Source organism: Melospiza melodia, chromosome 11 (assembly GCF_035770615.1).
Source record: "Melospiza melodia melodia isolate bMelMel2 chromosome 11, bMelMel2.pri, whole genome shotgun sequence".
Classification (NCBI taxonomy): Eukaryota; Metazoa; Chordata; class Aves; order Passeriformes; family Passerellidae; genus Melospiza; species Melospiza melodia.
Window position 1 is genome coordinate 31,883,401 of NC_086204.1, and position 27,608 is coordinate 31,911,008.

Genomic DNA, 27,608 nt, shown 5'->3' on the forward strand with positions numbered 1-27,608 from the left:
AATACGGCCGTAAAGCGCGACTGTCGTAAAAGGTGCCGTAAAGCGCGACTGTCGTAAATACGGCCGTAAAGCGCGACTGTCGTAAAAGGTGCCGTAAAGCGCGACTGTCGTAAATACGGCCGTAAAGCGCGACTGTCGTAAATACGGCCGTAAAGCGCGACTGTCGTAAATACGGCCGTAAAGCGCGACTGTCGTAAAGACTGCCGTAAAGCGCGACTGTCGTAAATACGGCCGTAAAGCGCGACTGTCGTAAATACGGCCGTAAAGCGCGCTGTCGTAAAAGGTGTCGTAAAGCGCGACTGTCGTAAATACGGCCGTAAAGCGCGACTGTCGTAAATACGGCCGTAAAGCGCGACTGTCGTAAATACGGCCGTAAAGCGCGACTGCCGTAAATACGGCCGTAAAGCGCGACTGTCGTAAATACGGCCGTAAAGCGCGACTGTCGTAAATACGGCCGTAAAGCGCGACTGTCGTAAAAGGTGCCGTAAAGCGCGACTGTCGTAAATACGGCCGTAAAGCGCGACTGTCGTAAATACGGCCGTAAAGCGCGACTGTCGTAAATACGGCCGTAAAGCGCGACTGTCGTAAAAGGTGCCGTAAAGCGCGACTGTCGTAAATACGGCCGTAAAGCGCGACTGTCGTAAAAGGTGCCGTAAAGCGCGACTGTCGTAAAAGGTGCCGTAAAGCGCGACTGTCGTAAATACGGCCGTAAAGCGCGACTGTCGTAAAAGGTGCCGTAAAGCGCGACTGTCGTAAATACGGCCGTAAAGCGCGACTGTCGTAAAAGGTGCCGTAAAGCGCGACTGTCGTAAATACGGCCGTAAAGCGCGACTGTCGTAAAGACTGCCGTAAAGCGCGACTGTCGTAAATACGGCCGTAAAGCGCGACTGTCGTAAAAGGTGCCGTAAAGCGCGACTGTCGTAAATACGGCCGTAAAGCGCGACTGTCGTAAAAGGTGCCGTAAAGCGCGACTGTCGTAAATACGGCCGTAAAGCGCGACTGTCGTAAAAGGTGCCGTAAAGCGCGACTGTCGTAAATACGGCCGTAAAGCGCGACTGTCGTAAATACGGCCGTAAAGCGCGACTGTCGTAAAAGGTGCCGTAAAGCGCGACTGTCGTAAATACGGCCGTAAAGCGCGACTGTCGTAAAAGGTGCCGTAAAGCGCGACTGTCGTAAATACGGCCGTAAAGCGCGACTGTCGTAAATACGGCCGTAAAGCGCGACTGTCGTAAAAGGTGCCGTAAAGCGCGACTGTCGTAAATACGGCCGTAAAGCGCGACTGTCGTAAATACGGCCGTAAAGCGCGACTGTCGTAAAGACTGCCGTAAAGCGCGACTGTCGTAAATACGGCCGTAAAGCGCGACTGTCGTAAATACGGCCGTAAAGCGCGGCTGTCGTAAAAGGTGTCGTAAAGCGCGACTGTCGTAAATACGGCCGTAAAGCGCGACTGTCGTAAAAGGTGCCGTAAAGCGCGACTGTCGTAAATACGGCCGTAAAGCGCGACTGTCGTAAATACGGCCGTAAAGCGCGACTGTCGTAAATACGGCCGTAAAGCGCGACTGTCGTAAATACGGCCGTAAAGCGCGACTGTCGTAAAAGGTGCCGTAAAGCGCGACTGTCGTAAAAGGTGCCGTAAAGCGCGACTGTCGTAAATAGGGCCGTAAAGCGCGACTGTCGTAAAAGGTGCCGTAAAGCGCGACTGTCGTAAATACGGCCGTAAAGCGCGACTGTCGTAAATACGGCCGTAAAGCGCGACTGTCGTAAATACGGCCGTAAAGCGCGACTGTCGTAAATACGGCCGTAAAGCGCGACTGTCGTAAATAGGGCCGTAAAGCGCGACTGTCGTAAAAGGTGCCGTAAAGCGCGACTGTCGTAAATACGGCCGTAAAGCGCGACTGTCGTAAATACGGCCGTAAAGCGCGACTGTCGTAAATACGGCCGTAAAGCGCGACTGTCGTAAATACGGCCGTAAAGCGCGACTGTCGTAAATACGGCCGTAAAGCGCGACTGTCGTAAATACGGCCGTAAAGCGCGACTGTCGTAAATACGGCCGTAAAGCGCGACTGTCGTAAAGACTGCCGTAAAGCGCGACTGTCGTAAATACGGCCGTAAAGCGCGACTGTCGTAAAAGGTGCCGTAAAGCGCGACTGTCGTAAATACGGCCGTAAAGCGCGACTGTCGCAAAAGGTGCCGTAAAGCGCGACTGTCGTAAAAGGTGCCGTAAAGCGCGACTGTCGTAAAAGGTGCCGTAAAGCGCGACTGTCGTAAAAGGTGCCGTAAAGCGCGACTGTCGTAAATACGGCCGTAAAGCGCGACTGTCGTAAAAGGTGCCGTAAAGCGCGACTGTCGTAAAAGGTGCCGTAAAGCGCGACTGTCGTAAAGACTGCCGTAAAGCGCGACTGTCGTAAATACGGCCGTAAAGCGCGACTCTCGTAAAAGGTGCCGTAAAGCGCGACTGTCGTAAAAGGTGCCGTAAAGCGCGACTGTCGTAAATACGGCCGTAAAGCGCGACTGTCGTAAAGTGTCGTAAAGCGCGACTATCGTAAATACGGCCGTAAAGCGCGACTGTCGTAAAAGGTGCCGTAAAGCGCGACTGTCGTAAATACGGCCGGTAAAGCGCGCGACTGTCGTAAATACGGCCGTAAAGCGCGACTGTCGTAAAAGGTGCCGTAAAGCGCGACTGTCGTAAATACGGCCGTAAAGCGCGACTGTCGTAAATACGGCCGTAAAGCGCGACTGTCGTAAATACGGCCGTAAAGCGCGACTGTCGTAAATACGGCCGTAAAGCGCCGACTGTCGTAAATACGGCCGTAAAGCGCGACTGTCGTAAATACGGCCGTAAAGCGCGACTGTCGTAAATACGGCCGTAAAGCGCGACTGTCGTAAAAGGTGCCGTAAAGCGCGACTGTCCGTAAATACGGCCGTAAAGCGCGACTGTCGTAAATACGGCCGTAAAGCTGCGACTGTCGTAAAGACTGCCGTAAAGCGCGACTGTCGTAAATACGGCCGTAAAGCGCGACTGTCGTAAATACGGCCGTAAAGCGCGGCTGTCGTAAAAGGTGTCGTAAAGCGCGACTGTCGTAAATACGGCCGTAAAGCGCGACTGTCGTAAAAGGTGCCGTAAAAGCGCGACTGTCGTAAATACGGCCGTAAAGCGCGACTGTCGTAAATACGGCCGTAAAGCGCGGACTGTCGTAAAAGGTGCCGTAAAAGCGCGACTGTCGTAAATACGGCCGTAAAGCGCGGACTGTCGTAATACGGCCGTAAAGCGCGACTGTCGTAAAGGTGCCGTAAAGCGCGACTGTCGTAAAAGGTGCCGTAAAGCGCGACTGTCGTAAATACGGGCCAGTAAAGCGCGACTGTCGTAAAAGGTGCCGTAAAGCGCGACTGTCGTAAATACGGCCGTAAAGCGCGACTGTCGTAAATACGGCCGTAAAAGCGCGACTGTCGTAAAAGGTGCCGTTAAGCGCGACTGTCGTAATAGGGCCGTAAAGCGCGACTGTCGTAAAAGGTGCCGTTAAAAGCGCGACTGTCGTAAATACGGCCGTAAAGCGCGACTGTCGTAAATACGGCCGTAAAGCGCGACTGTCGTAAATACGGCCGTAAAGCGCGACTGTCGTAAATACGGCCGTAAAGCGCGACTGTCGTAAATACGGCCGTAAAGCGCGACTGTCGTAAATACGGCCGTAAAGCGCGACTGTCGTAAATACGGCGTAAAGCGCGACTGTCGTAAAGGACTGCCCGTAAAGCGCGACTGTCGTAAATACGGCCGTAAAGCGCGACTGTCGTAAAAGGTGCCGTAAAGCGCGACTGTCGTAAATACGGCCGTAAAGCGCGACTGTCGCAAAAGGTGCCGTAAAGCGCGACTGTCGTAAAGGTGCCGTAAGCGCGACTGTCGTAAAAGGTGCCGTAAAGCGCGACTGTCGTAAAGGTGCCGTAAAGCGCGACTGTCGTAATACGGCCGTAAAGCGCGACCTGTCGTAAAAGGTGCCGTAAAGCGCGACTGTCGTAAATACGGCCGTAAAGCGCGACTGTCGTAAAAGGTGCCGTAAAGCGCGACTGTCGTAAATACGGCCGTAAAGCGCGACTCTCGTAAAAGGTGCCGTAAAGCGCGACTGTCGTAAAAGGTGCCGTAAAGCGCGACTGTCGTAAATACGGCCGTAAAGCGCGACTGTCGTAAAAGGTGTCGTAAAGCGCGACTATCGTAATACGGCCGTAAAGCGCGACTGTCGTAAAAGGTGCCGTAAAGCGCGACTGTCGTAAATACGGCCGTAAAAGCGCGACTGTCGTAAATACGGCCGTAAAGCGCGACTGTCGTAAAGACTGCCGTAAAGCGCGACTGTCGTAAATACGGCCGTAAAGCGCGACTGTCGTAAATACGGCCGTAAAGCGCGACTGTCGTAAAAGGTGCCGTAAAGCGCGACTGTCGTAAAAGGTGCCGTAAAGCGCGACTGTCGTAAATACGGCCGTAAAGCGCGACTGTCGTAAATACGGCCGTAAATCGCGACTGTCGTAAAGACGGCCGTAAAGCGCGACTGTCGTAAATACGGCCGTAAAGCGCGACTGTCGTAAAAGGTGCCGTAAAGCGCGACTATCGTAAATACGGCGTAAAGCGCGACTGTCGTAAAAGGTGCCGTAAAGCGCGACTGTCGTAAATACGGCCGTAAAGCGCGACTGTCGTAAATACGGCCGTAAAGCGCGACTGTCGTAAAGACTGCCGTAAAGCGCGACTGTCGTAAATACGGCCGTAAAGCGCGACTGTCGTAAATACGGCCGTAAAGCGCGACTGTCGTAAAAGGTGCCGTAAAGCGCGACTGTCGTAAAAGGTGCCGTAAAGCGCGACTGTCGTAAATACGGCCGTAAAGCGCGACTGTCGTAAATACGGCCGTAAATCGCGACTGTCGTAAAGACGGCCGTAAAGCGCGACTGTCGTAAATACGGCCGTAAAGCGCGACTGTCGTAAAAGGTGCCGTAAAGCGCGACTGTCGTAAATACGGCCGTAAAGCGCGACTGTCGTAAAAGGTGTCGTAAAGCGCGACTGTCGTAAATACGGCCGTAAAGCGCGACTGTCGTAAATACGGCCGTAAAGCGCGACTGTCGTAAATACGGCCGTAAAGCGCGACTGTCGTAAAAGGTGCCGTAAAGCGCGACTGTCGTAAAAGGTGCCGTAAAGCGCGACTGTCGTAAATACGGCCGTAAAGCGCGACTGTCGTAAATACGGCCGTAAAGCGCGACTGTCGTAAAAGGTGCCGTAAAGCGCGACTGTCGTAAAAGGCGCCGTAAAGCGCGACTGTCGTAAATACGGCCGTAAAGCGCGACTGTCGTAAAGACTGCCGTAAAGCGCGACTGCCGTAAATACGGCCGTAAAGCGCGACTGTCGTAAATACGGCCGTAAAGCGCGACTGTCGTAAAAGGTGCCGTAAAGCGCGACTGTCGTAAATACGGTCGTAAAGCGCGACTGTCGTAAATACGGCCGTAAAGCGCGACTGTCGTAAATACGGCCGTAAAGCGCGGCTGTCGTAAATACGGCCGTAAAGCGCGACTGTCGTAAATACGGCCGTAAAGCGCGACTGTCGTAAATACGGCCGTAAAGCGCGACTGTCGTAAATACGGCCGTAAAGCGCGACTGTCGTAAAAGGTGCCGTAAAGCGCGACTGTCGTAAAAGGTGCCGTAAAGCGCGACTGTCGTAAATACGGCCGTAAAGCGCGACTGTCGTAAAAGGTGCCGTAAAGCGCGACTGTCGTAAATACGGCCGTAAAGCGCGACTGTCGTAAAAGGTGCCGTAAAGCGCGACTGTCGTAAATACGGCCGTAAAGCGCGACTGTCGTAAAGACTGCCGTAAAGCGCGACTGTCGTAAAAGGTGCCGTAAAGCGCGACTGTCGTAAAGACTGCCGTAAAGCGCGACTGTCGTAAATACGGCCGTAAAGCGCGACTGTCGTAAATACGGCCGTAAAGCGCGACTGTCGTAAATACGGCCGTAAAGCGCGACTGTCGTAAAAGGTGCCGTAAAGCGCGACTGTCGTAAAAGGTGCCGTAAAGCGCGACTGTCGTAAATACGGCCGTAAAGCGCGACTGTCGTAAATACGGCCGTAAAGCGCGACTGTCGTAAATACGGCCGTAAAGCGCGACTGTCGTAAAAGGTGCCGTAAAGCGCGACTGTCGTAAAAGGTGCCGTAAAGCGCGACTGTCGTAAATACGGCCGTAAAGCGCGACTGTCGTAAAAGGTGCCGTAAAGCGCGACTGTCGTAAATACGGCCGTAAAGCGCGACTGTCGTAAATACGGCCGTAAAGCGCGACTGTCGTAAATACGGCCGTAAAGCGCGACTGTCGTAAAGACTGCCGTAAAGCGCGACTGTCGTAAATACAGCCGTAAAGCGCGACTGTCGTAAATACGGCCGTAAAGCGCGACTGTCGTAAATACGGCCGTAAAGCGCGACTGTCGTAAAAGGTGCCGTAAAGCGCGACTGTCGTAAATACGGCCATAAAGCGCGACTGTCGTAAAAGGTGCCGTAAAGCGCGACTGTCGTAAATACGGCCGTAAAGCGCGACTGTCGTAAAGACTGCCGTAAAGCGCGACTGTCGTAAAAGGTGCCGTAAAGCGCGACTGTCGTAAATACGGCCGTAAAGCGCGACTGTCGTAAATACGGCCGTAAAGCGCGACTGTCGTAAAAGGTGCCGTAAAGCGCGACTGTCGTAAATACGGCCGTAAAGCGCGACTGTCGTAAAAGGTGCCGTAAAGCGCGACTGTCGTAAATACGGCCGTAAAGCGCGACTGTCGTAAATACGGCCGTAAAGCGCGGCTGTCGTAAATACGGCCGTAAAGCGCGACTGTCGTAAATACGGCCGTAAAGCGCGACTGTCGTAAATACGGCCGTAAAGCGCGACTGTCGTAAATACGGCCGTAAAGCGCGACTGTCGTAAAAGGTGCCGTAAAGCGCGACTGTCGTAAAAGGTGCCGTAAAGCGCGACTGTCGTAAATACGGCCGTAAAGCGCGACTGTCGTAAAAGGTGCCGTAAAGCGCGACTGTCGTAAATACGGCCGTAAAGCGCGACTGTCGTAAAAGGTGCCGTAAAGCGCGACTGTCGTAAATACGGCCGTAAAGCGCGACTGTCGTAAAGACTGCCGTAAAGCGCGACTGTCGTAAATACGGCCGTAAAGCGCGACTGTCGTAAAGACTGCCGTAAAGCGCGACTGTCGTAAATACGGCCGTAAAGCGCGACTGTCGTAAATACGGCCGTAAAGCGCGACTGTCGTAAATACGGCCGTAAAGCGCGACTGTCGTAAAAGGTGCCGTAAAGCGCGACTGTCGTAAAAGGTGCCGTAAAGCGCGACTGTCGTAAATACGGCCGTAAAGCGCGACTGTCGTAAATACGGCCGTAAAGCGCGACTGTCGTAAATACGGCCGTAAAGCGCGACTGTCGTAAAAGGTGCCGTAAAGCGCGACTGTCGTAAAAGGTGCCGTAAAGCGCGACTGTCGTAAATACGGCCGTAAAGCGCGACTGTCGTAAAAGGTGCCGTAAAGCGCGACTGTCGTAAATACGGCCGTAAAGCGCGACTGTCGTAAATACGGCCGTAAAGCGCGACTGTCGTAAATACGGCCGTAAAGCGCGACTGTCGTAAAGACTGCCGTAAAGCGCGACTGTCGTAAATACAGCCGTAAAGCGCGACTGTCGTAAATACGGCCGTAAAGCGCGACTGTCGTAAATACGGCCGTAAAGCGCGACTGTCGTAAAAGGTGCCGTAAAGCGCGACTGTCGTAAATACGGCCATAAAGCGCGACTGTCGTAAAAGGTGCCGTAAAGCGCGACTGTCGTAAATACGGCCGTAAAGCGCGACTGTCGTAAAGACTGCCGTAAAGCGCGACTGTCGTAAAAGGTGCCGTAAAGCGCGACTGTCGTAAATACGGCCGTAAAGCGCGACTGTCGTAAATACGGCCGTAAAGCGCGACTGTCGTAAAAGGTGCCGTAAAGCGCGACTGTCGTAAATACGGCCGTAAAGCGCGACTGTCGTAAAAGGTGCCGTAAAGCGCGACTGTCGTAAATACGGCCGTAAAGCGCGACTGTCGTAAAAGGTGCCGTAAAGCGCGACTGTCGTAAATACGGCCGTAAAGCGCGACTGTCGTAAAAGGTGCCGTAAAGCGCGACTGTCGTAAAAGGTGCCGTAAAGCGCGACTCGACTGTCGTAAAGATTGTCGTAAAGCGCGACTGTCGTAAAAGGTGCCGTTAAGCAAAACTGTCGTAAAAGGTGCCATAAAGAAGCGCTGTCGTAAAAGGTGCCATAAAGCGCGACTGTCGTAAAGCGCGACTGCTGTAAAGCACGACTGTCGTAAAAGGCGACGCCGCAGCGCTGTGCCTGCAGTGCGCCTGTGCAGACGGCAGGGATCGCTGTGCCTGCAGTGCGCCGGTGCACACGGCAGGGGGCGCTGTATAAAGTATAAAATATCAACTATCTATAAGAAGAAATAAAAGCTCTATATCATGTGCAGCATTAGAAAATTTCAGGCTCCCAGGGAATAAATCGTTTTCTTTAAATCATTTTCGTTTTGGAGTTTTTTTTACTCCCAGGTAGCCTGAAAATTACTACTGCTGCTTTTTTATTCTAAAGCTAGAAAGGAAAACCAAGATTAGAAATGCAGGGAAAGAAAGAAAGAAAAAGAAAAAAAAAATAAGGAAAGGAAATGAAAGGAAGAAAGAAGGAAGGACAGGAAGGAAGGAAGGAAGACAGACAAAAAACCCAAAAACCAGGAGGGCAAGGGGAAACCTACGGAAAAAAAAAATAAAAACAAAAAAAAACAAACCCACATAAAAAAAAAAAAACCTCGAGATGGGTGAGAAACCTCCCTCCCTGAAAAATCTAAGATGAGCAAGAAAAATCCCAGAAATACCACAGAAATAAAAACAGGAATAAAACAAAATAAAGACAAAAAAAAAAAAAAAAAAAAAAAAAGAAAAAAAACCCCGAAAAACAAGAACAAGATGGGCAAGAAAAAAACGCAGAAGAAAACCCCAAGATGGGCATGAAAAAGCCCAGAATAAACCCCCAAGATGGGCGAGAAAAATCCCAGAAAAAAAAATAAACCAGAAAAAAACGTAAGAAAGGCAGAGAAAAAAAAAAAAAAAAACCAAAACAAAACAGAAAAGTACCCAAGATGGGCAAGAAAAATCCCTGAGAACAGACCAGAGAAAAACCCCAAAATGGGCAAGAAATAAAATCAGAACTAAAAACCAAGATGGGGAAGAAAAAATCCAGAAAAGAAAAAAAAAGAAGGCCAAGAAAATCCAAGGAAAAAAAAACAAAAAACAAAACACCTGAAAAAAAAAAACCCCAAGGGGGGCAAGGAAAAACAGGAAAAACTAAAAAAACCCAACAAGATGGGCAAGAAGAAACGAAGAAAAAACCTCAAGAAGTGCCAGAAAAAAATCAAGGAAAAAGGGAGTAAAAGCCCCAAGAAACAAGGCAAGAAAGAGAGGCAATAAAGGTCACAAAAACTCAAGACAAAAAAACCCAAAAACAAGGCATGCCAGAAAAAGGTACGAAAATGGTTCTGCCAGGTGTGATCAAGGTGAGCGGGTTCAGTTTCAGGTCCAGGAGATGAACAAGTGTCAGATTAGTTTGGAGCACTGCTGTGCAATGCAGCTGTGACAGGATTTATGTTTAAATATAGTTTAAATAAATTGGGGATTGTTTGGCTTTTATTGGGGTATGGGCTGGAGTTTTCATAAAAAATATAAAACTAGAAATGCAAATATATCATATATATATCAATATCAATAAATATTTAATACATATAAATATAAGTAAAAGAAATCTATTGTGTCAAAAGAATGTATCTATTATTATATAAAAAGGTATTCTCTCCAATATATATAATATCTATAAATATAACAAATGAAAATTACAAATATAGATGTGAATAGAATTATGACAAACAAAATTATTTTTAAACTTTTAAATGTGTTTTAAAGAAAGGGGTGTCTTTGCTTTTTATTTCGTTAGAGGCAGGGGTTTTATTTTAAATAATATAAGTACTTTAGAAATGTAAATCGACATACAGAAATATATAATAAATATATAGAGATATAAAGATATAATACCAAACTATGAATAGAAATAGAAATCTATGCAAGTAACATGAAGAGATGCAATATATAATATAATTTTTATTATAGAGTAATATAAATTCTAAATATAAATGCGAATATAAATATGAAAAATATATGATTGGGGCTCGGAGCAGCCCAGGTGTGAGCTGTAATGATGATGGGGGCTCGGAGCAGCCCAGGTGTGAGTGTGAGGATGATGGGGGCTCGGAGCAGCCCAGGTGTGAGTGTGAGGATGATCGGGGCTCGGAGCAGCCCAGGTGTGAGCTGTTAGAATGATGGGGGCTCGTAGCAGCCCAGGTGTGAGTGTGAGGATGATGAGGGGCCGGCTCCTGCCGGGGCGAGGCTGTTTTAGGGGGAGGCTTTGCCTCAGCTCCCTTTTGCATGGAGCTGCTGAGTGGAGGGGTATTGGAGAAAAAGTGGCTCCCAATATTACCAGTTAGATTGTGCCTGGGCCAGTCTGACCCTCGCTGCTGGGCCAAAGGCAGCAACTGCGGTGTGTCACTGCAGAGATACCTTAGCTTGCTGGTGGTTGCAGCTGGGCACCGAACAAGTCCAGGCTTGTAAGGGACCCCGTTACCTCAGGAGGATAGCTTCAGGCGATGGTGAAGAGAAAAAGGAGAGGATTCTGCTGGAGGGTTTCATGTCCAGAGGTTTATTCCATGGTTACAGAGGTCTGAACGTGAGGACCTGCTCCAACAGAACCAAGACCACATGGTCTGATCACCTTTTTAAGCTCAGGGACAGGGGGAGGGGAGGTACAGGTGAGCCACCAACCAGGTGAGAGGGGCAGGGTCTCAGGGGAAGATGACACCCAGACAGGCCAATGACCTCTGGGCATAGGGGCATCCTTTAAACTTGACCAACCACACGACGCCTTGCTGGAACGTTAGGTCTGAGTGACAGGACTCACTCAGCATGGGGGTAAGGGGGAAGGGAGAGAGACATAGGCACACCTGGGAAAGTGACCTGGAAGGCCAAAATGGGACATTACAGCACACCACAACATCTCCCCCTAGTTTTGTTTAAAAAGAAGAGGACTATGTTTGTGGTGCAGAATGATTGCCAAACCATGGTTGGTAAATCAGTTCTTCCTCTACAGGAGGGTCAGTGTTTTCCACTGAGGCTTCTAGGTCATCCATTGGAGCACGGAGGGCTTCCAAATGGTAGACCTCAGGAGGGGGAGATGAGCTTGAAACTAACTTGAGAACCATGCGTTTGATTAGTCCAAAAACAATGCTAAAAACTACAATAACTATAACTAAAATAAACAGCACTAAAAACACAGTTTTCAGAATAGATCCCAACCAGCCCGAGAGTCCCCAGCCCTTGAACAGTCCACTCAGCCTGTTGTCAGTTTCTCTGTTGATGTCTGAGAGCCTTTGTCAAGGTAGTCCATATGTGGTTTGGGCTGAGGCACTATGCAGGAGGTCACAGGTGGGATGATCACGAGTAGGACGAGAAGCAGGCTCGGTCTCATGGTGTCTCGAGGCTACACACGAACAGTGGGATCTAAACTGCCACAAAAACTTGAAACAAATATATATTATAAACTATTCCAGATAGGAGGCTTAAATGGAATTTCCTCCAGAGAACGCGTGCGGCGTTTTCTTCTCCAGGCAGCATGAGCAACCTGGGGTGCTTCTGTAGATTTCTCTGATACCTTGGGAACATAGGGCTTTACCCATTTGGAAGGAACCCACCTTAAACCAGAGGGGGTGGACACACAGGCATATCCACGTCCCCAAGTAACCAATTTGTAAGGTCCCACCATTTTCCAAGTCTCAGGGTCCTTTCCTAAGACTGGAGGTTTTTCCTTAATTAACCTATGATTGCTCCCCCCAAAGTGGCGTAGGATGGGTGGGTTCAGGCTGTCAAAAGAACAATTCAGAAAATTTATTGTGAATAGCGCCCTGGATAACCGGATGTGGGGAGGTTCTACCTTCAGAACCTGTTGTTGCTGGTCCAGGACCCTTTTAATATCACGGTGAGTTCTTTCTACAATGGCTTGACCTGTAGGGGAGTAGGGGATGCCAGTTTTGTGCTCTACTCCCCATTGCTGCAGGAAGCTCCCAAATTCCTTGGATTTGTAAGCAGGCCCATTATCAGTTTTCAGCTCCTTGGGGATGCCCATGAAAGAAAAAGCCTGCAAGAGGTGCTTAGTAGCATCAATAGATGATTCTCCTGTGTGGGCAGAAGCATAGACCGCTCCAGAAAAGGTATCTACACTAACATGCACATATTTCTGCCGTCCAAAAGACTGTATGTGTGTTACATCTGTTTGCCACAGTTCACAATTGTTCAGTCCCCTTGGGTTTGCTCCCGTACTCACTGTAGGGAGTGCATGTTGTTGGCAATTTGGGCATGTGGCCACAATCGCTTTGGCCTGTTCTCGAGTGATGTTAAACTGACGAACCAGGCCAGGTGCATTTTGGTGGAAAAGCTGGTGGCTGATTTTTGCCTGTTCAAAAACATTTGGGAGAGTGGCCATCACTGCAGGTGCAGCAAGAGCATCTGCCCTTCTGTTGCCTTCAGCGATAAACCCCGGCAAGTCAGTGTGTGATCTGACATGCATCACATAAAATGGTTACTCTCGCTGAGTGACTAACTTTACCAGCTTTGAGAGCAATTCGAAAAGTGCGATGTTAGACACATCTTGCAGTATTGCTTGATCTGCCCTGGATACTACTCCTGCCACATATGCAGAGTCTGTAATCAGATTAAATGGTTCTGAGAACCTTTCAAAGGCCCTAACAACCGCAGCCAATTCAGCAACCTGAGGTGAACCTTCCACCTCAGCAATGTCTGTCTGGGTTTGAGGATCCTTCCAAGTCATAACAGACTTGTGGGACCTCCCGGATGCATCTGTGAAGACAGTTAGAGCCCTTTTTAAAGGTCTCCTACTTAGAGCACTTCTCAGTTTTAAGGTAAATTGAACATCTTGTTCGAACAATTTGTGAGCGGGCCGCGCTACCGAAATTTGTCCTGAGTAGGAATCCAGAGCAAACTGCAACACTTCATTTTCTTGAAACAATTGTTCCAGTATTTTCATAGTATTTTGACCTGATTTTAACTCAACTGGAATGTGAATGCACTTAAAATCACATCCTGCTAACTCCCTGATCCGGGTCCTTGCTTTCCGGATCAGTTCTGCTACCAGCTCCTGAGGCTTTGTCAGTCTCTTGGACCTTTTGTGACTGAGGAAAACCCATTCTATGATCAAGAGAGGGTCCCTCTGGTCCCGGTCCTTTTTTGGTGTGTTCTTTGCCTTAGGTGTTTGTTTTTCCTCCCACTGGAAAATAATTCCATGGAGGTGTGGCAACTTACCTAGAATGATAAATTTGAATGGCAGGTCAGGCCGGCATCGGTTGGCCTGTCTTGTGGACATTGCAATCTGAACCTTTTCTAGAGCTTTCTGTGCCTCTGGGGTAATAGACCTAGGAGCACCTGGGTCCTCTCCCCCTTTCAATAAATTGAAAAGAGGGGCAAGGTCTTCATTAGTCAGACCGAGCCATGGTCTTACCCAATTCAAAGACCCACACAACTTGTGGACATCCGCAAGGGTCTTGATCTTTGGATTGATTTCTAATTTTTGAGGAACAATGGTCCTATTTCCAATTTCTAAGCCCAAATACTTCCAAGGTGGCATCTTTTGAATTTTCTTTTCCTGGAGCTCGAACCCTGCAACAATCAATGCATCGATCGTTAGGTCAAGCGCATGCGTGAGTAAATCATCATTGGGGGCACACACAAGGATATCATCCATATAATGATAGATGATGGCCTTCTCTGCGGCTGCACGTACTGGGGAAAGCAGGGAAGACACATACCACTGGCAAATAGCTGGAGATACCTTTAATCCCTGAGGAAGAACGGTCCAATGGTACCTTTTCATAGGGGATTCCATATTAATAGAAGGGACTGAGAATGCAAAACGCGGTGCATCGTCAGGGTGCAAGGGGATTTGGAAAAAACAATCCTTAATATCAATAACAGCTAATTTCCAATCTTGGGGAAGCATTGTTGGGGATGGCATACCAGGCTGGGGAGAACCCATATCTTCAATTACATTATTAATTTGTCGGAGGTCGCAGAGGAGCCGCCATCTCTTTTTGTCAGCTTTTGGGATGACAAACACTGGAGAGTTCCATGGGGACATGGTCTCCACAATGTGGCCCTTTTTTAGTTGCTCTTCCACTAGTTCTTCAAGCACCTTTATTTTTTGTGTACTTAGCGGCCACTGTTTCACCTGAACTGGTTTGTCTGTTATCCACTTCAGTTTTGGGGTGGGGCGCTGTTGTTCAGTGACTGCTGTACAAATATGCTGTGGAGAGTCTGGAATATCAATTGTGACACCCCACTGGGCCATTAAATCTCTCCCTAACAAAGGTTCTGAATAATCCAACACAAATGGACGGATATTAGCCAATTGTCCGTTTGGTCCCTCAAATTGAATAATGCTTTTGGATTGTCTTGCCAATTGCAGATCTCCTACTCCTTGAAGGTGACCGGCAACATTTTGCAAAGGCCAATGTGCTGGCCAGTCTTGTACCGGAATTACTGTGCAGTCTGCACCTGTGTCTACAAGCATCTCAATGCGTTTAGACTCCCCACCCCCACTGACATTACACCATAATTTGGGTTTGTCTTTTCCAATAACTTGGACCCGGGCGACTGTGGGCCCTTGTTTTTTGATATTTTCAGGTAAAGATGGCACAGGGATAGCTTGTGCAACAATTTGTCCCTTGGGAAGAAACAGGGGTGGGTGGAAACAATGCAGGCCGAGAACGAATTGCTCAGGATCTGATGTTGTCATTCCCGGAGCAATTTCGATCTCTTGTGGTGTGTGTTTGGTGTCCCCAATGACGATGTACTTACAACGAATCCGGCTCCAAGTACCTTTCTGTTCAGGATTTACAGACACAAAATGCCAATCAGTGTCCTCCAGATGGAGTGACTCAGTCAGCTGCAACCTGTAAGGCTCATTGACAGAAGATGTGGTTAACACAGGATCACTTAAATCATACACAGTCTTTGAAGCACCTGCTTCACTTACACAATCATTAATATTATCGCGCGCTTGATTTGTTTTGCTACCCTTATTCCCTTGGCCTGCTCTTTTTGTGTCTATGCGCCTGGCAGGCCGGCGCTGGCTCTTCAGTTTTTTTGTTGTTGTTGACCCCCAGGGAGGGCTTGTAGTTCTCCTCCCCTGCCATTTCTAAATTCATCAAATTCCCTTTTCAGGGGGCACTGGTTACTCCAGTGCCCTAGGTTGTTACAAAGCAGGCATGGTTTTGTGGGCTCAACCATTGCTGGTCTCCGCTGCTGCCCAGGGTACTGCTGTGCTGAGGGAAAAGGCGCAGGGCTGGCAACGGCGACACGCTGAGGTGGTCTTGGCAGCAGCCTTGGTCTGGTGTCTTCAGCCACAGTCATCAGAGGCACTTTCCTGTTACACACTAGAAGCATGTCCTTTAACGTAGGGGTAGGTTCGAGAGGAAGGCTCAGGATTGCCGCTTGACACTGTTCATTTGCATTTGTAAACGCCAATTCCTCTAAAATTGCTTCCCTAGCATTCTCTTTTTTAACTTGTATTTCAATAGCTCTAGTTAACCTTTCTACAAATTTCAAAAAAGGCTCTGATGGTAGCTGTTTAATTTTACTATAGGGCTCAAAAGGCCCCTCAGGTTGTAGGGAAAAGAATGCTTTTTCACCTGCTTCCTTTACTTTTTCGAGTGTTTCTGCAGGAATTGCAGTAGCTTGGATCGAGGGAGAAGACCATTGGCCCTCACCACAGAGGAGCTCAATGGTGATAGGGTTACCACTGTTGTCTTTGGCTGTGTTTGGATCAGTATGCAAGCCTGGGAGAGCATCTTTTAGCATTTGTTTCCATGCTATTTCCCATAATTTAAATTCCGTGGAGGTCATTAGACAGGAAAAAAGCTGTTTTAAATCATGTGGAATCACTACAGTCCTACTCAATTCAGAATTTAAAAGGCCACGGAAATATGGACTGTGTGGACCATATTCTTTATGAGACTTACAGATCTCTTTAATCAATTGCCGTCCAAAAGAACTCCAATTAGCAGTTGGAACTGCTCCCCCCTGAGCAGCAGTCTGAAAGGTAACAGGAGCCAGTGACAACATGGGACTATGCATTGGGTCTGCTGTTCCCTGCTCTGTATCCCTTGAAACAGAAGCATTGGGATCACAGACACAGGTTTGGGGGATGGCAGTGGGTGTGTCCCCACCGTGGGAACCCGGGGAGGGGGCGGAGACGCAACGGGGACAGGGGGCGGGGACAGGGGGCCGGCAAGGGGCGGGGAAACCGTGGGAACAGGGGGCGGGGTCAAGTGGCAGGCAGGGGGCGGGGACACCTGGTGACATCACGTCAGCAGACGCCCCCTGGGAGGAGTAGAGGGGCGGAGCTGAGGGTATTGCAGGAAAGGGAGGGGGAGGGGGAAAGGTGTCACGAGGAACAGGAGGAGAGGGGGATGGGGCTGGAGTTTTGGGATGCTTAAGGGGATTTTGGGAAGAAGAAGACCAGGTTTGGGAAGATGCCACGTGGCATCCACCATCTTGTGGACCCCCTAGGGACTGGGGGCCATTTTGGGTAACACTACTCTCTGCAAAGCTACCACGTGCTGTGGGTTTCAGAGGAGGGGACACAAGGGATTGGGAAAGATTCCACGCAGGCTGGCCAGGGCCTTGTGGAGAGGGCAACTCAGGCATTTCAACAGAATTTGGGCGTCGACTTCCCAATGAGTTTGATCTGTTTAAAATACTAAGTTTTGGGGAAAGAGGTTTAGGGGTTTTAGAACTAGGAGAGGGAGAAACAGGGAGAGTAGAGGTACATGGCTTTACATTTGGCTTTTTCTCCATTTCCTTTTGTTTGAGCAATGCTGTTTGAATTTGTAAACTCCAAAACACAAATTTAGCCGAGAGGGCATTGCCAGATTGTCCTAAGGTTATCAATTCATTTGCAACTTTATCCCAGAATTGAATGTTGTGGATTTCTTCAGGGGAGATTTGTGGGAAGTGGAGGAAAAGCCATCTTATAAACTGTTTCAATTTTCCCTTTGAGAACTTCACATTACTACTATTTAAAATGCTAACAATATTATAATACACTCCTTTTTGTACAATGCTGAGTTTCAAATCCATGTTAGATGTAAAAAGCAAAGTACTAAATCCCGCCTGACCAAAAACAAAGCCAAAATCAGCTACCGATTTCAAAAAAAAAAAAACCACAGATGGAAAGGGATAACGAGCCGACAAAAGCTTCACAATGCAGCTGTATATACTGCTTTTCAAATTCCCGGGCAGCAGCAGCAGGGCACGCCCCGCCGAGCAGAGGCAGAAACAAAGCCTCCCCCGCCGTGGAATGCACCCCCCCGCGGAGCAGAGAGAGCAGCCACGCCACGCGGCAAGCCGAAACCGGGGCCCCCCGCGCCGCGTGTGCAGAGAACACCCCCCTCCCCCGCACAGAGAGAGAGAGAGAAAGATCTCCCGACCACGTGGAGAGAGCCGAGCTTGCAGAGCCAAAAGGAAGAGAGAGAGAGCTCCCGCGCGAATTCGAAAAGACAGCAAAACACGCGGCAGAAAGCTAATAGCTAGAAATCAATGAATTCCCGTCTGTGGGGCTGCGCAGCCAAAAATGCAAATGCAAAAAGGAACAGAACTCACGGCAGAGTCTGTTTTTGAGATCCTGCCCTACCGAGAGCAGAGATACTCACCCAAAATGGAAGCTGTAGCTGGCTGGGTACAGGCAGGTCTCTTCACCGGAACAGGACCTCTCTTGGGCGAGAGAGGCTACCCTGTCCTCCCTCTGGAAAATCTGCTCACCAGAAAGGAGCTGGGCTTTCCAGAGGCGCCGAACAGTCCACGAAACTTCTTCTGGGAATATTCCCTAAGTCTCTAGCCGAGGGCGAATAAACCAAAGCCCCTTTCAGCTGGATGCACGGCTGCCAGAAGCTTCTCCAAGGCACTGCAGGTCTGTCTTCGGCTGCAGAGTCGCTTTGCCCGCCTCAGGGACGCCAAATATTGGAGAAAAAGTGGCTCCCAATATTACCAGTTAGATTGTGCCTGGGCCAGTCTGACCCTCGCTGCTGGGCCAAAGGCAGCAACTGCGGTGTGTCACTGCAGAGATACCTTAGCTTGCTGGTGGTTGCAGCTGGGCACCGAACAAGTCCAGGCTTGTAAGGGACCCCGTTACCTCAGGAGGATAGCTTCAGGCGATGGTGAAGAGAAAAAGGAGAGGATTCTGCTGGAGGGTTTCATGTCCAGAGGTTTATTCCATGGTTACAGAGGTCTGAACGTGAGGACCTGCTCCAACAGAACCAAGACCACATGGTCTGATCACCTTTTTAAGCTCAGGGACAGGGGGAGGGGAGGTACAGGTGAGCCACCAACCAGGTGAGAGGGGCAGGGTCTCAGGGGAAGATGACACCCAGACAGGCCAATGACCTCTGGGCATAGGGGCATCCTTTAAACTTGACCAACCACACGACGCCTTGCTGGAACGTTAGGTCTGAGTGACAGGACTCACTCAGCATGGGGGTAAGGGGGAAGGGAGAGAGACATAGGCACACCTGGGAAAGTGACCTGGAAGGCCAAAATGGGACATTACAGCACACCACAACAGAGGGGTTTATGGGGCGCTCCCGGCGCTGTCTCATGGAAGGACTGCGGGAGCTTCCCACAGGGTCGGGGGCACCACCTGGATCCGCGCTTGGGTACGTGGAGCATCGCTTAAAGGAGGCGCCGAGGGACGAATCTTTGTGCCGGGGAGCAGCAGCCGAACAGGTGAGCCCGTGTGGGTTCGGAGCGGGGAATTTTCTCCTTCCCCTTTGCAATTTCATCTTGCCAGTCCCTCCCCGGTTCCCCAGGAACACAAATGGAGCTTATGAAGACAAAAGGGATTAAGGAGAAGGAAGCAGCTCCTCTTCTTTTATTGTCTGCGTTTGACCTGAGGGGATCCCTCTTGACTTGTGGTTTTAAGGGTGTTGATTGCAGGAAAAGCTGCCTTTTCCAGGCTGTTAGGGGTATCCAGGGGGTTCTATTCTAAGGGGAATGGGAAAAGTATTCTTGTGGTATTATGGGTTTGATTTGAAGGCAGCCACCCCATTTGCACCACCCTCGGGTTTAAATGGCGGGGGCAGCCCTGGTGTCCCTCCTTTTCAAGGGTTTGAATGGAGGTCGAAATCGCCCTTTCCCATCAGTCGAAGGCTTTCATTTGGGGAGCGCCCCTACTTTTCTGCTCTCCTAGGAGGTGAAATTGGAGGGGAGAACACATTTCTTTGCCCTTGTTGAAGTGAGGTGCGCCCCGTCTGCGGTTTCGGGGTTGGCTTGCGGGAAGCCGCAGCTCCGGCAGCGTTTGCAGGGCTGCAATGGGGCTGTACCGCTGCATTGGAGGGCGCTGCCCGTGCCCGCGGCCCGGCCCGGAACGTTCCCGCTCGGGAGCGCTGCTGGCACGGCCCGGACAGCTGCCGGGGCGCACGGGGGATTCGGCGCGGCCGGGCCGGCCGAGGGCGGCAGTGGCGGAGCCGCGCCGGTGCGAGCCGTGCGGAGCCGAGTGGAGCCGGGCCGGGCCGGCCAAGGGCGGCAGAGGCGGCGCGGGCGCTGCCGCGCCGGCCCGGGCGGTGCCGGCCGCTCCGTCCACTCCGGGCGCGGGGCTCGGGCGCCGCCGGTAGCCCCGGGCCCGGTGCCGGCCCCGCCGGGCAGGGGCAGCGGGCGGGGCTCCCCGGGACGGCGCCGGCCCCGCGTGCCGGAGCGGCCGCCGCAGGAGCCGCTTTCCTGCCGGGAGCCGCGCTCCGTCCGGGGCCGGCAGCGAGCGCGGGGTTCGGCCGCTCCAAGTTCGGCGGTGCCGTGGCTCGGAGGCGCTTTGGAGGCGTTGATGGCATCGCTGGGTTCGGTTTGCAGCGGCTGTCCGCTAAGGGATACGGTGTTCTTCCTGAGCGGGCACGGTTCTCGGTGCCGGTAGGGATGATAATGGTTTGTTTCGGATTGAGTTTTGTAGTCGGATATATATTTTTTTGCCGGGGTATTATGTTTAGAAGGGCGCGCAATGTTTTTTACGGGTCGTAGCGCGAAGCAGCGGTTCGCATTTTAATTCTGTTGCGGTGGCTTTTATTAGCGTGAGTGTATAGTGTTTGTTTTGGGCGGCTTGGGGTAGCGTCGTGTCGTTCATAGCAGCGGGTTTTTAATCTCGATAATTGCATGTGTGTTTATCGTCTTCCAGGGCTTTTATTTGTTTGGTTTGTTTGATTGTAGTGTATGTTTTATGGTTACGGGTAATTTGGGGGACATTGTTTATGGTTACGTTTGTCTTTAGTCTTTGTGTTTGTTTCTAGGTGGTATTTTTATTTTGATAGCTTGAGGCACTATGGGTTTATTCAGTTGGGAATAAGTTTTTTGTTTCAGATTTCAGTTTATCTGTGTTTTTTGGTATTATTCTTGTTGTTGCTTTCTTTATTTTCTTTTTTTGTTGTTGTTGTTGTTGTCTTTTAATGTATTTGCGTATTGTTTATCATGGTTTATTTTGGGAACGTGGGTTTTTATATGGTGGGTTTTTAAAGTATTTATTTATTTGAGTAGTCAATTTCTTAGTTTTTAGTGGTTGAGATGTTTTTCCATTTTGTTAATTAGTTCAGGTTTTAAAGTTATTTTTACAGAGGATTGTTTATTCTTTGAGTTAGTGTAGAGGTAGAATTTTGTTGTTTTTTAATTTTTTTAGTAACGTCGTTCAGGGTGAGTGGCACTGTCTTGAGTTTAGTAGATGGGATTGACTTTTTTTTAGTACTTTTTGTAATTTGCTGTGTGTGTTTCTATAGGATTTTCTTTTATTTTGGTTCCATTTTTCTGTCGTGATGAGAATTATTATTGAAAAGAGTGTTCTTTGTTTTTTTGCTGACACTTGTTTGGCTGTTGGAGGTATCTTGATGTTTTTGGAAGATATTGGTGGGAATTTGATGCTGTTTGTTCTGTCATTTCATTTAGGAATTGGATTTTAAATATGCAATTATGACTCTAACTATATTGAAACAAAAGAAATAGATGTGTAGCAATGGGAATGGGCCAATTTTATTTTTATATATTCGGTCAATTTTTAAAATTTAACATGTAACATGAGTCATTATATGTTACAATAAGTTATTCTAATTTTAATAGAGTATTGTGTATGTTTATAGATATATGAATAGAGAATATAAATGTAAATACAACCCAAACAAAAATACAAATATATAAATGTATTGCAACTATATGCAGATATATAAAAAATTAATAATAAATTGTAAATGTAAAATAACATAAATTGATACAATATATAGTACAAGTAATACTGTGTATATTTTTTTAAAATAATATAGGAAATGGATATAAAATAGATATAAATATGGATGTGATCTATCTATCTATATATATCTATCATTTGTTGTATATTATGATAAATATAAATATAAAAAAAAAAATAGGTAGTTTAAAATAATGGATGGTTTTGTTTTTTCTTTGCCCAAGCAGGGGTTTTAGTGTAAAAATTACAAATACAAATAATATAAAGGTAGAAATATAAGTATAGAAATATATCATAAACACATTAAAGATTTATATAAAAATTAGAAATATAAGGAAAAATAAGTTGTAGCAGTAGATATGGTAAATAATAAAAAAAAAATTCCCGTATATTTTTGAATAAGGTGCATATTAAATATAGTTATTAATATAATGCATCAATATAAACTATAAATATATGTAAAATATAACTATCTATAAGAAGGAATAAAAGCTCTGTGTCACGTGCAGCAGTAGAAAATTTCAGGCTCCCAGGGAATAAATAGTTTTCTTTAAATCATTTTCGTTTTGCAGATTTTTTTTTTTACTCTCGGGTAGCCTGAAAGTTTCTACTGCTGCTTTTTTATTCTAAAGGTGGAAAGGTAAACCAAGATTAGAAATACAAGAAAGGGGAAAGGAAAGGGAAGGGAAAGGGAAAAGGAAAAGGAAAAGGGAAGGGAAGTGGTGAAAAACAGAGTGAAAAAAGTAAAAAGAGTTGGAGGGAAAAAGAGAGGGCATTGAGGAGGAGCGGTGCTGCCTCAGGTCCTTCCCCGCCGTGGGGCGAAGGAGCCGTTTGATGCCCGGGAGGGAGTGCAGGTCCCGGTGGCTCCCGGGGGACGGAGCGGTGGCTGTCAGCCCGAGACTCCAACTCCCGGCAGGCCGTGCTGCCGGCGCGGCGTGTGACGCAACGGCTATCGCGGCACATGAGTGGCTGTCAGCCCGAGACTCCAACTCCCGGCAGGCCCTGCTGCTGGCGCGGCGTGTGACGCAACGGGCGACGCGGCCCGGCATTTTTCTCTAAATCGGCAGTAAATACAGCTGAGTAAAATTAGCTTGGTTTTCTTCCTTCTTTTGTAACGGAACTGTTTTTATTAAAAATCCTATTTGAATATGTGGAAAAAGTGGGGATGTCCTGTAATATATCGTCGCTTTTCTTGTTTACAGGGTGCTCAGAAAGCATGCGTCCCTTAGAGTCCCACGGAAAGGTTCTCAGTGCGCTCTCTATCAAGGTATGTATTTACAAATAAGTGATCCCTTTAGATATTTGCCTGTGTACCTTTTCCTGTAATTCAGAGCTTGCGTTCTGTGGGTTTTATGATAAACCTGTAAAACATGTAAAAATGGTTTTGCAAGTCTTAAACCTTGAAGGTAGCAATAAGTGGATTTAGAGCCTGTTCTTGACCAGACAAAGGGAAAAAGTGTGACTTTGATGCTGAACTTGTCATTTTTCATTTGACTTGTCTTGAATGATTTAGGAATAGAGAGAACTAGAAAAAGAGAGAAATAGAATTGATTATTGAGCACTCCTCAACTGCTCACCATGGTTCAGTGTAGAGCCAAAGGGAAGGGTGATGGAACAGAGCTCTGAGCTTTGGAAGGAAATAAATTTAAACCTGACCTCCTCACAGAGTCTCACTAACTTCTTTTGTTTTAAAATACAAAATACGATTAGGAAGTGTTGGAAGTTAGTGTTTTCGGAAAGAAACGGCAGTTCCACAGAACATTCCATTTCACAGAGGCTCTGGGAACGATTCATGTTGTAAGTGCTGTCACTGCAATCAGTTAGTGGTTCAGCCTTGAAACGTGCACTTGGCCTTCTATAAAGCACTGTTTTGTTTGCCTTTCAGTGCTATGAGTCTTGATAAATTGGAGAAGAGCCCAAGAGAAATTTTTCATCCCTTGATATAAAAGGTAGGAAGTGACTTTTTTTGGTTTGGTTCTTTTTCTTTATTATTTTCTGGAAATAAAAGTAATTAAGTATAGGTACTACTGGTTTGTTTCTTCCAGTAGCAGGTGATAACAATAGCAGTAGTACTAGTAAAAATAACAATAGAAATAATAATAACAGTAATGTAATACTACGTAAACTGTCTTTATCCATTGAACTGGCCATTTCAAATCAAAACTTCTAAACACAAATCAAACCATCATCCTTGTAGAATCTTTCACAGCAGCGGGCTAAAGATCCTGGTTTTGTTGACAGGATTTATTGGTTCTGGAAGAACAAGAGGGAAGTACAAGCCTAACTACTTCTAGCTCACAGACCCGTCCAGTGAACCCAGCTTTGTGTTTTGGTGGGCTTGTGATGACTTTGAAATCAATTGCTCATTCCAGTAAAAAAAATTCATGTTTTTTTGAACGTGACAGCAGAAATAACTTTAGGCACCAACTGAATAATAATAGATCACCAGTTTAAGTTAAAAATTCATGCTATACTATCAAAATTTAAAGGTAAATTATTATGTATTAGGTGATGGTATAAAGTGTATGTTCTAATGTGTAATGCAAAGATACATACGTACCTGAAAGTGCTTAGAGGAAACAAATTTTTATGTCTGCTGTTTGATTTTTTACCATACGATATTTGGCTTTATTTCCCAGGGATCGGTGAATTTTAACTTTGGAGTCCACTATGCTAAGGATGCTCAGCTTACAGGTGATGAAATGTTCAGTAATGGTGAGTTTTTCACCTTCTCTTTAATTGCTATGCTGATCTGAATAAGAAAAAAAAACAAAAGCAAGAGAAAAAAAAGGATGGTTTATTATTTTTTACGCTGTTATGTTTGTTTCCTCAGTATTTGCTGCAGCTCTGCTTACCCAAGCTTTGGGTTCCTTCTGTCCCACTGGGAGTTGCCCAGTTTGGTTGCATCTGGTGAAATTCACCCTGAGACCTTACAGAACTAGCTCCAACTACGTGAGAGCCATTTGCAGTTCTCTCCAGACACCTGGAGAATGGGTGACGTTTCTGAGGATCCGGCGAGCGTGCTTCTATCAAAACTCAGTCTGTGAAATTTCTGGGGAAAACCCTTCTGTGTCCTGAAGGGTTCAAACTCTGGCGAGGATCCCGTTATCAGGTGCTCACCTGGATGGTTCCAGCTGCCAAAGGTAACACTTGTACTCTTGCCCTGTAGTTTACATCTATTGTATTTTTGTTATTTTGCAAGATTTTTTGTCTTTGCAAAATACTGTGCATTTCACTCTTTGGAACCTCTCAGATGGTTCTTTGGTGCAGCACCACCCCATGGGACACTTGGCTGCTGTCCTGAAGGGGTTGGTGGCTGGAATTGTGAATCCTGGAGAGTTTATGAGTCTTCTGTCCCCAGGGAGGTGTCGTGCTTTGTTTACTCTTGTTCTGTTGGTTAGGCGCTGCTTCTCGTTGCAAGTACGAATTTCAAACTGCCCTGTTCTTTTTTTAACTGTTTTCCTGGTTCTCTCCGCCCGGCAGGGAAAGACTCTTGTATCCTTGTCGTCGGGCTCGGTGCTGTCCAAGAAGATACGGGGACTAAAAAAATCATAAGAAGCAAAATATGACTGCAGGGAAAAGAAGCTGGAGAGAACAGAAGGTGATGTTGTTATCCTTACCCTGTATTAGAAACATCCGCTGTGCTTTGATGCTGGCAGCTGCCAGGGGCTTGTTAGCTCTTTGTAGGCAGGTGTAGGTGTTCACTTGTAGGTTTTATCTCTGGACAAGTCAATTCAAACTTTGCTAAGCTGATATTTGCAGATTACTCTCTAGCACAGTCCAGCATGACATTTTTGAATGTTGTAAAAATACCATGTTACTTGGAAATTGCTAATGAAGAGAAGCTTTAGGGGAAAATAAGATTTCAGGGTTGGAAGATGTGAGAAGAATTTTGTGGGGACGTTAGACTGAAGTAAAGCACACTTGAAGCTGGACTGGCACGCTGGCAGGTCCCCTATTAAACAGTAGTGCTGAGATTAGCCTGGGGGTTGCCCATTGTTTCTGTAGAAATCAATGTTTCCTGGTCTTCAGAGGTAAGCTGCTTTGAAAAGCTGGAAGGTGCAGCACGCTGACAATCCCCGTGCTTTGGAATAAAAGTAGATTTCAGAAGGGTCCTAAGCTTTTGTCTTTTCCTAGAAGTCGATGTAATCCTGTCGAGGAGTTTTTAATTCTCTGTTGCCATGTCATCCATCAGAGCCCTGTTGTACTAATCTTATACAAGTACAAAACAAAAAATCAGACCCTGTCCCAAGCACTTAGAGGCCAGAACACGATTTCCTCAGGCTGCCATTTGTGTGCCATCGGTACTCACCACGAATTGAGCCCTCTGGCTCTGACAGAGCCCCTGGATGCTGACGGAAGGGGGCTGGTCACAGACCCTGGAGGTGCCTGTCCCCCAGGGTGGGAGAGGACGAGGCAGTGTGGCCTGCAGGGAGGGTGTCGTCCCCAGAGAGCAGCCGGCGACTCCATGCCTGCCCGGGGCTGCGGGTGCACCCTCGGGGTGGACGCCTGCCCTCAGGTTTCCCTCTGGGCACCCGGGGAGGGAACCAGGTCCATCCGTGTGGCAGCTGCAGGGCCTGCAGGCTCTGGGCCCTGGAGCCGAGTGAGCCTGAGCTGCTGCATGCTTGCTGTGAGCTTTGGGGTGAGCGTGCATCACTGCAGGCCTGGGATGGATTGAAATGCGCTGAGGAAAGCGGAGGGAGGGAGGGAGGGAGAGAGGGAGGGAGGGAGGGAAATGCTCTGTTAACATGTGCCAATTCTTCTGTCAGACTCATCACGGCGGGACAGCGTGAGGACTGAAAGTGTAAGAAGATGTGGAGGGAAAGAGAGAATCTGACAGGAGCAGCGAACGCATGAGTGCACGAATTTTGCTTTTTGCTTGGATGTAAACTCAGGAGTTGAGAGGAATTTGGGAGTGAGAAGGGACATTTCAGAAGGAGAAGAAGAAAAAGAAGTTGTTGCTACAGTCCTGGCAAAAGCTTTTGTTCTAGCTAATAAAAGAAGTTAGTTTAAAAAACAAAAAGGAAAAAATGTAGTGTTTTTTTTTTCCTTCACTATGATATTCATTGGTGGTATATGGTGTGTTGTTTTATTTCTTGGTATTATTAACTCTGTGTAAATTGTTTTTTGAGTGAAGCTGACTTTCTGGATGGGTTGGTTTGTATTTGAGGCAGGATTAATTTCAGTAGGGTTCTTTCATAGATTTCTGATGGGTATTACTGGGATTTTGGTTTTGTTTACTGTATGTATGAACCTAGAGCTTTGGTAGGGCCAGCTGGGCTGCTGGAGTTTTGGGTGTGAATTTATTAGATGGCTTTTGTTAGATGCAGTTTTTAATTTTTGAAATGTTTTTCAATGTAGTGGTTTTAAGGTGGTTTTTAAGAATTCATTGTATTGCTTTATCTTGTTTGTAGTTGGTGTATGATAAGGGATGTGGTGTGAGTTCTTGAACATTATGGTTTTGGTGTTCCTAAGTTCTGATTTCTTTGTGGTTCAATATTTTTTTTTATTTTTATTTTTTGGGACAGGGGCATTTATATGGTGGGTTTTTATAGGCAATATGTTTTTTAATTTAGGTAGTGATATTTTTTAATATTTTAATAGTTTAGGTTTTTTATTTTCATGGTTTTAATTATTTTTTTTAATTTTTTGAAATAACTTTTATAGATTACATGTTATTATTTGTGCATTAACATAAAGGTAGAGCTTTGGGGACTTTTTTTAGTAATGTTTAGGGTCAGTTGTGCAGTTTTGAGTCTAGTGCGTTGGTTTGATTTAATTTTTAATGGGTGTTTGTTTTTATTAGCAGTTGTGTCATTTTCAAGGTGTGTTTGAGTTTTTTGGGGTTTTTGAGATACTGGTTTAGGAGGAAGTTTATGATGAGAATGTGCGGAGGTTTTGGGCTACTTTATAGTGAGATTTAAAATTTATTTACAGTTAGGTTTATTTGAGTTTTTATTAGGGTTCAGTGACGTTGTGGGATGTTTGTTCTGTTAGTAATAGAAATAGGTTTTGTTTTGCTGTGCTGCGATGGGATGGGCGTGTGCTGCGTGCCGGTGCTGACAAAGGTACAGTATTGTTGTGGCTCTGGTGCGTCGGGTTAATGAACTGACATGGTTTAATATAGAGATGAAAATAGAAATAAATATACATTTAAAAATAAATATAACATTAGAGTGGTAAACATAAATATAGATAACAGATACATACATAAA

The 27,608-nt window shown here is 47.2% G+C and overlaps 1 long non-coding RNA gene across 4 annotated transcripts; it reads left to right on the forward strand.

The window, feature by feature from the left end:
• Positions 1-19,920: 19,920 nt before the first annotated feature.
• LOC134423370 (uncharacterized) lies at positions 19,921-27,608 on the forward strand. 4 transcript variants are annotated; one of them, XR_010029079.1, is made up of 8 exons: positions 19,921-20,078; positions 22,596-22,660; positions 23,104-23,190; positions 23,279-23,342; positions 24,033-24,108; positions 24,227-24,536; positions 24,877-24,994; positions 26,163-27,608. It is a non-coding gene; the product is annotated as an uncharacterized LOC134423370 (long non-coding RNA). The 4 variants fall into 4 exon arrangements; XR_010029077.1 differs by lacking the exon at positions 23,104-23,190 and having other exon boundaries at positions 19,922-20,078; positions 26,163-27,606; XR_010029078.1 differs by lacking the exon at positions 19,921-20,078 and having other exon boundaries at positions 22,281-22,660; positions 26,163-27,607.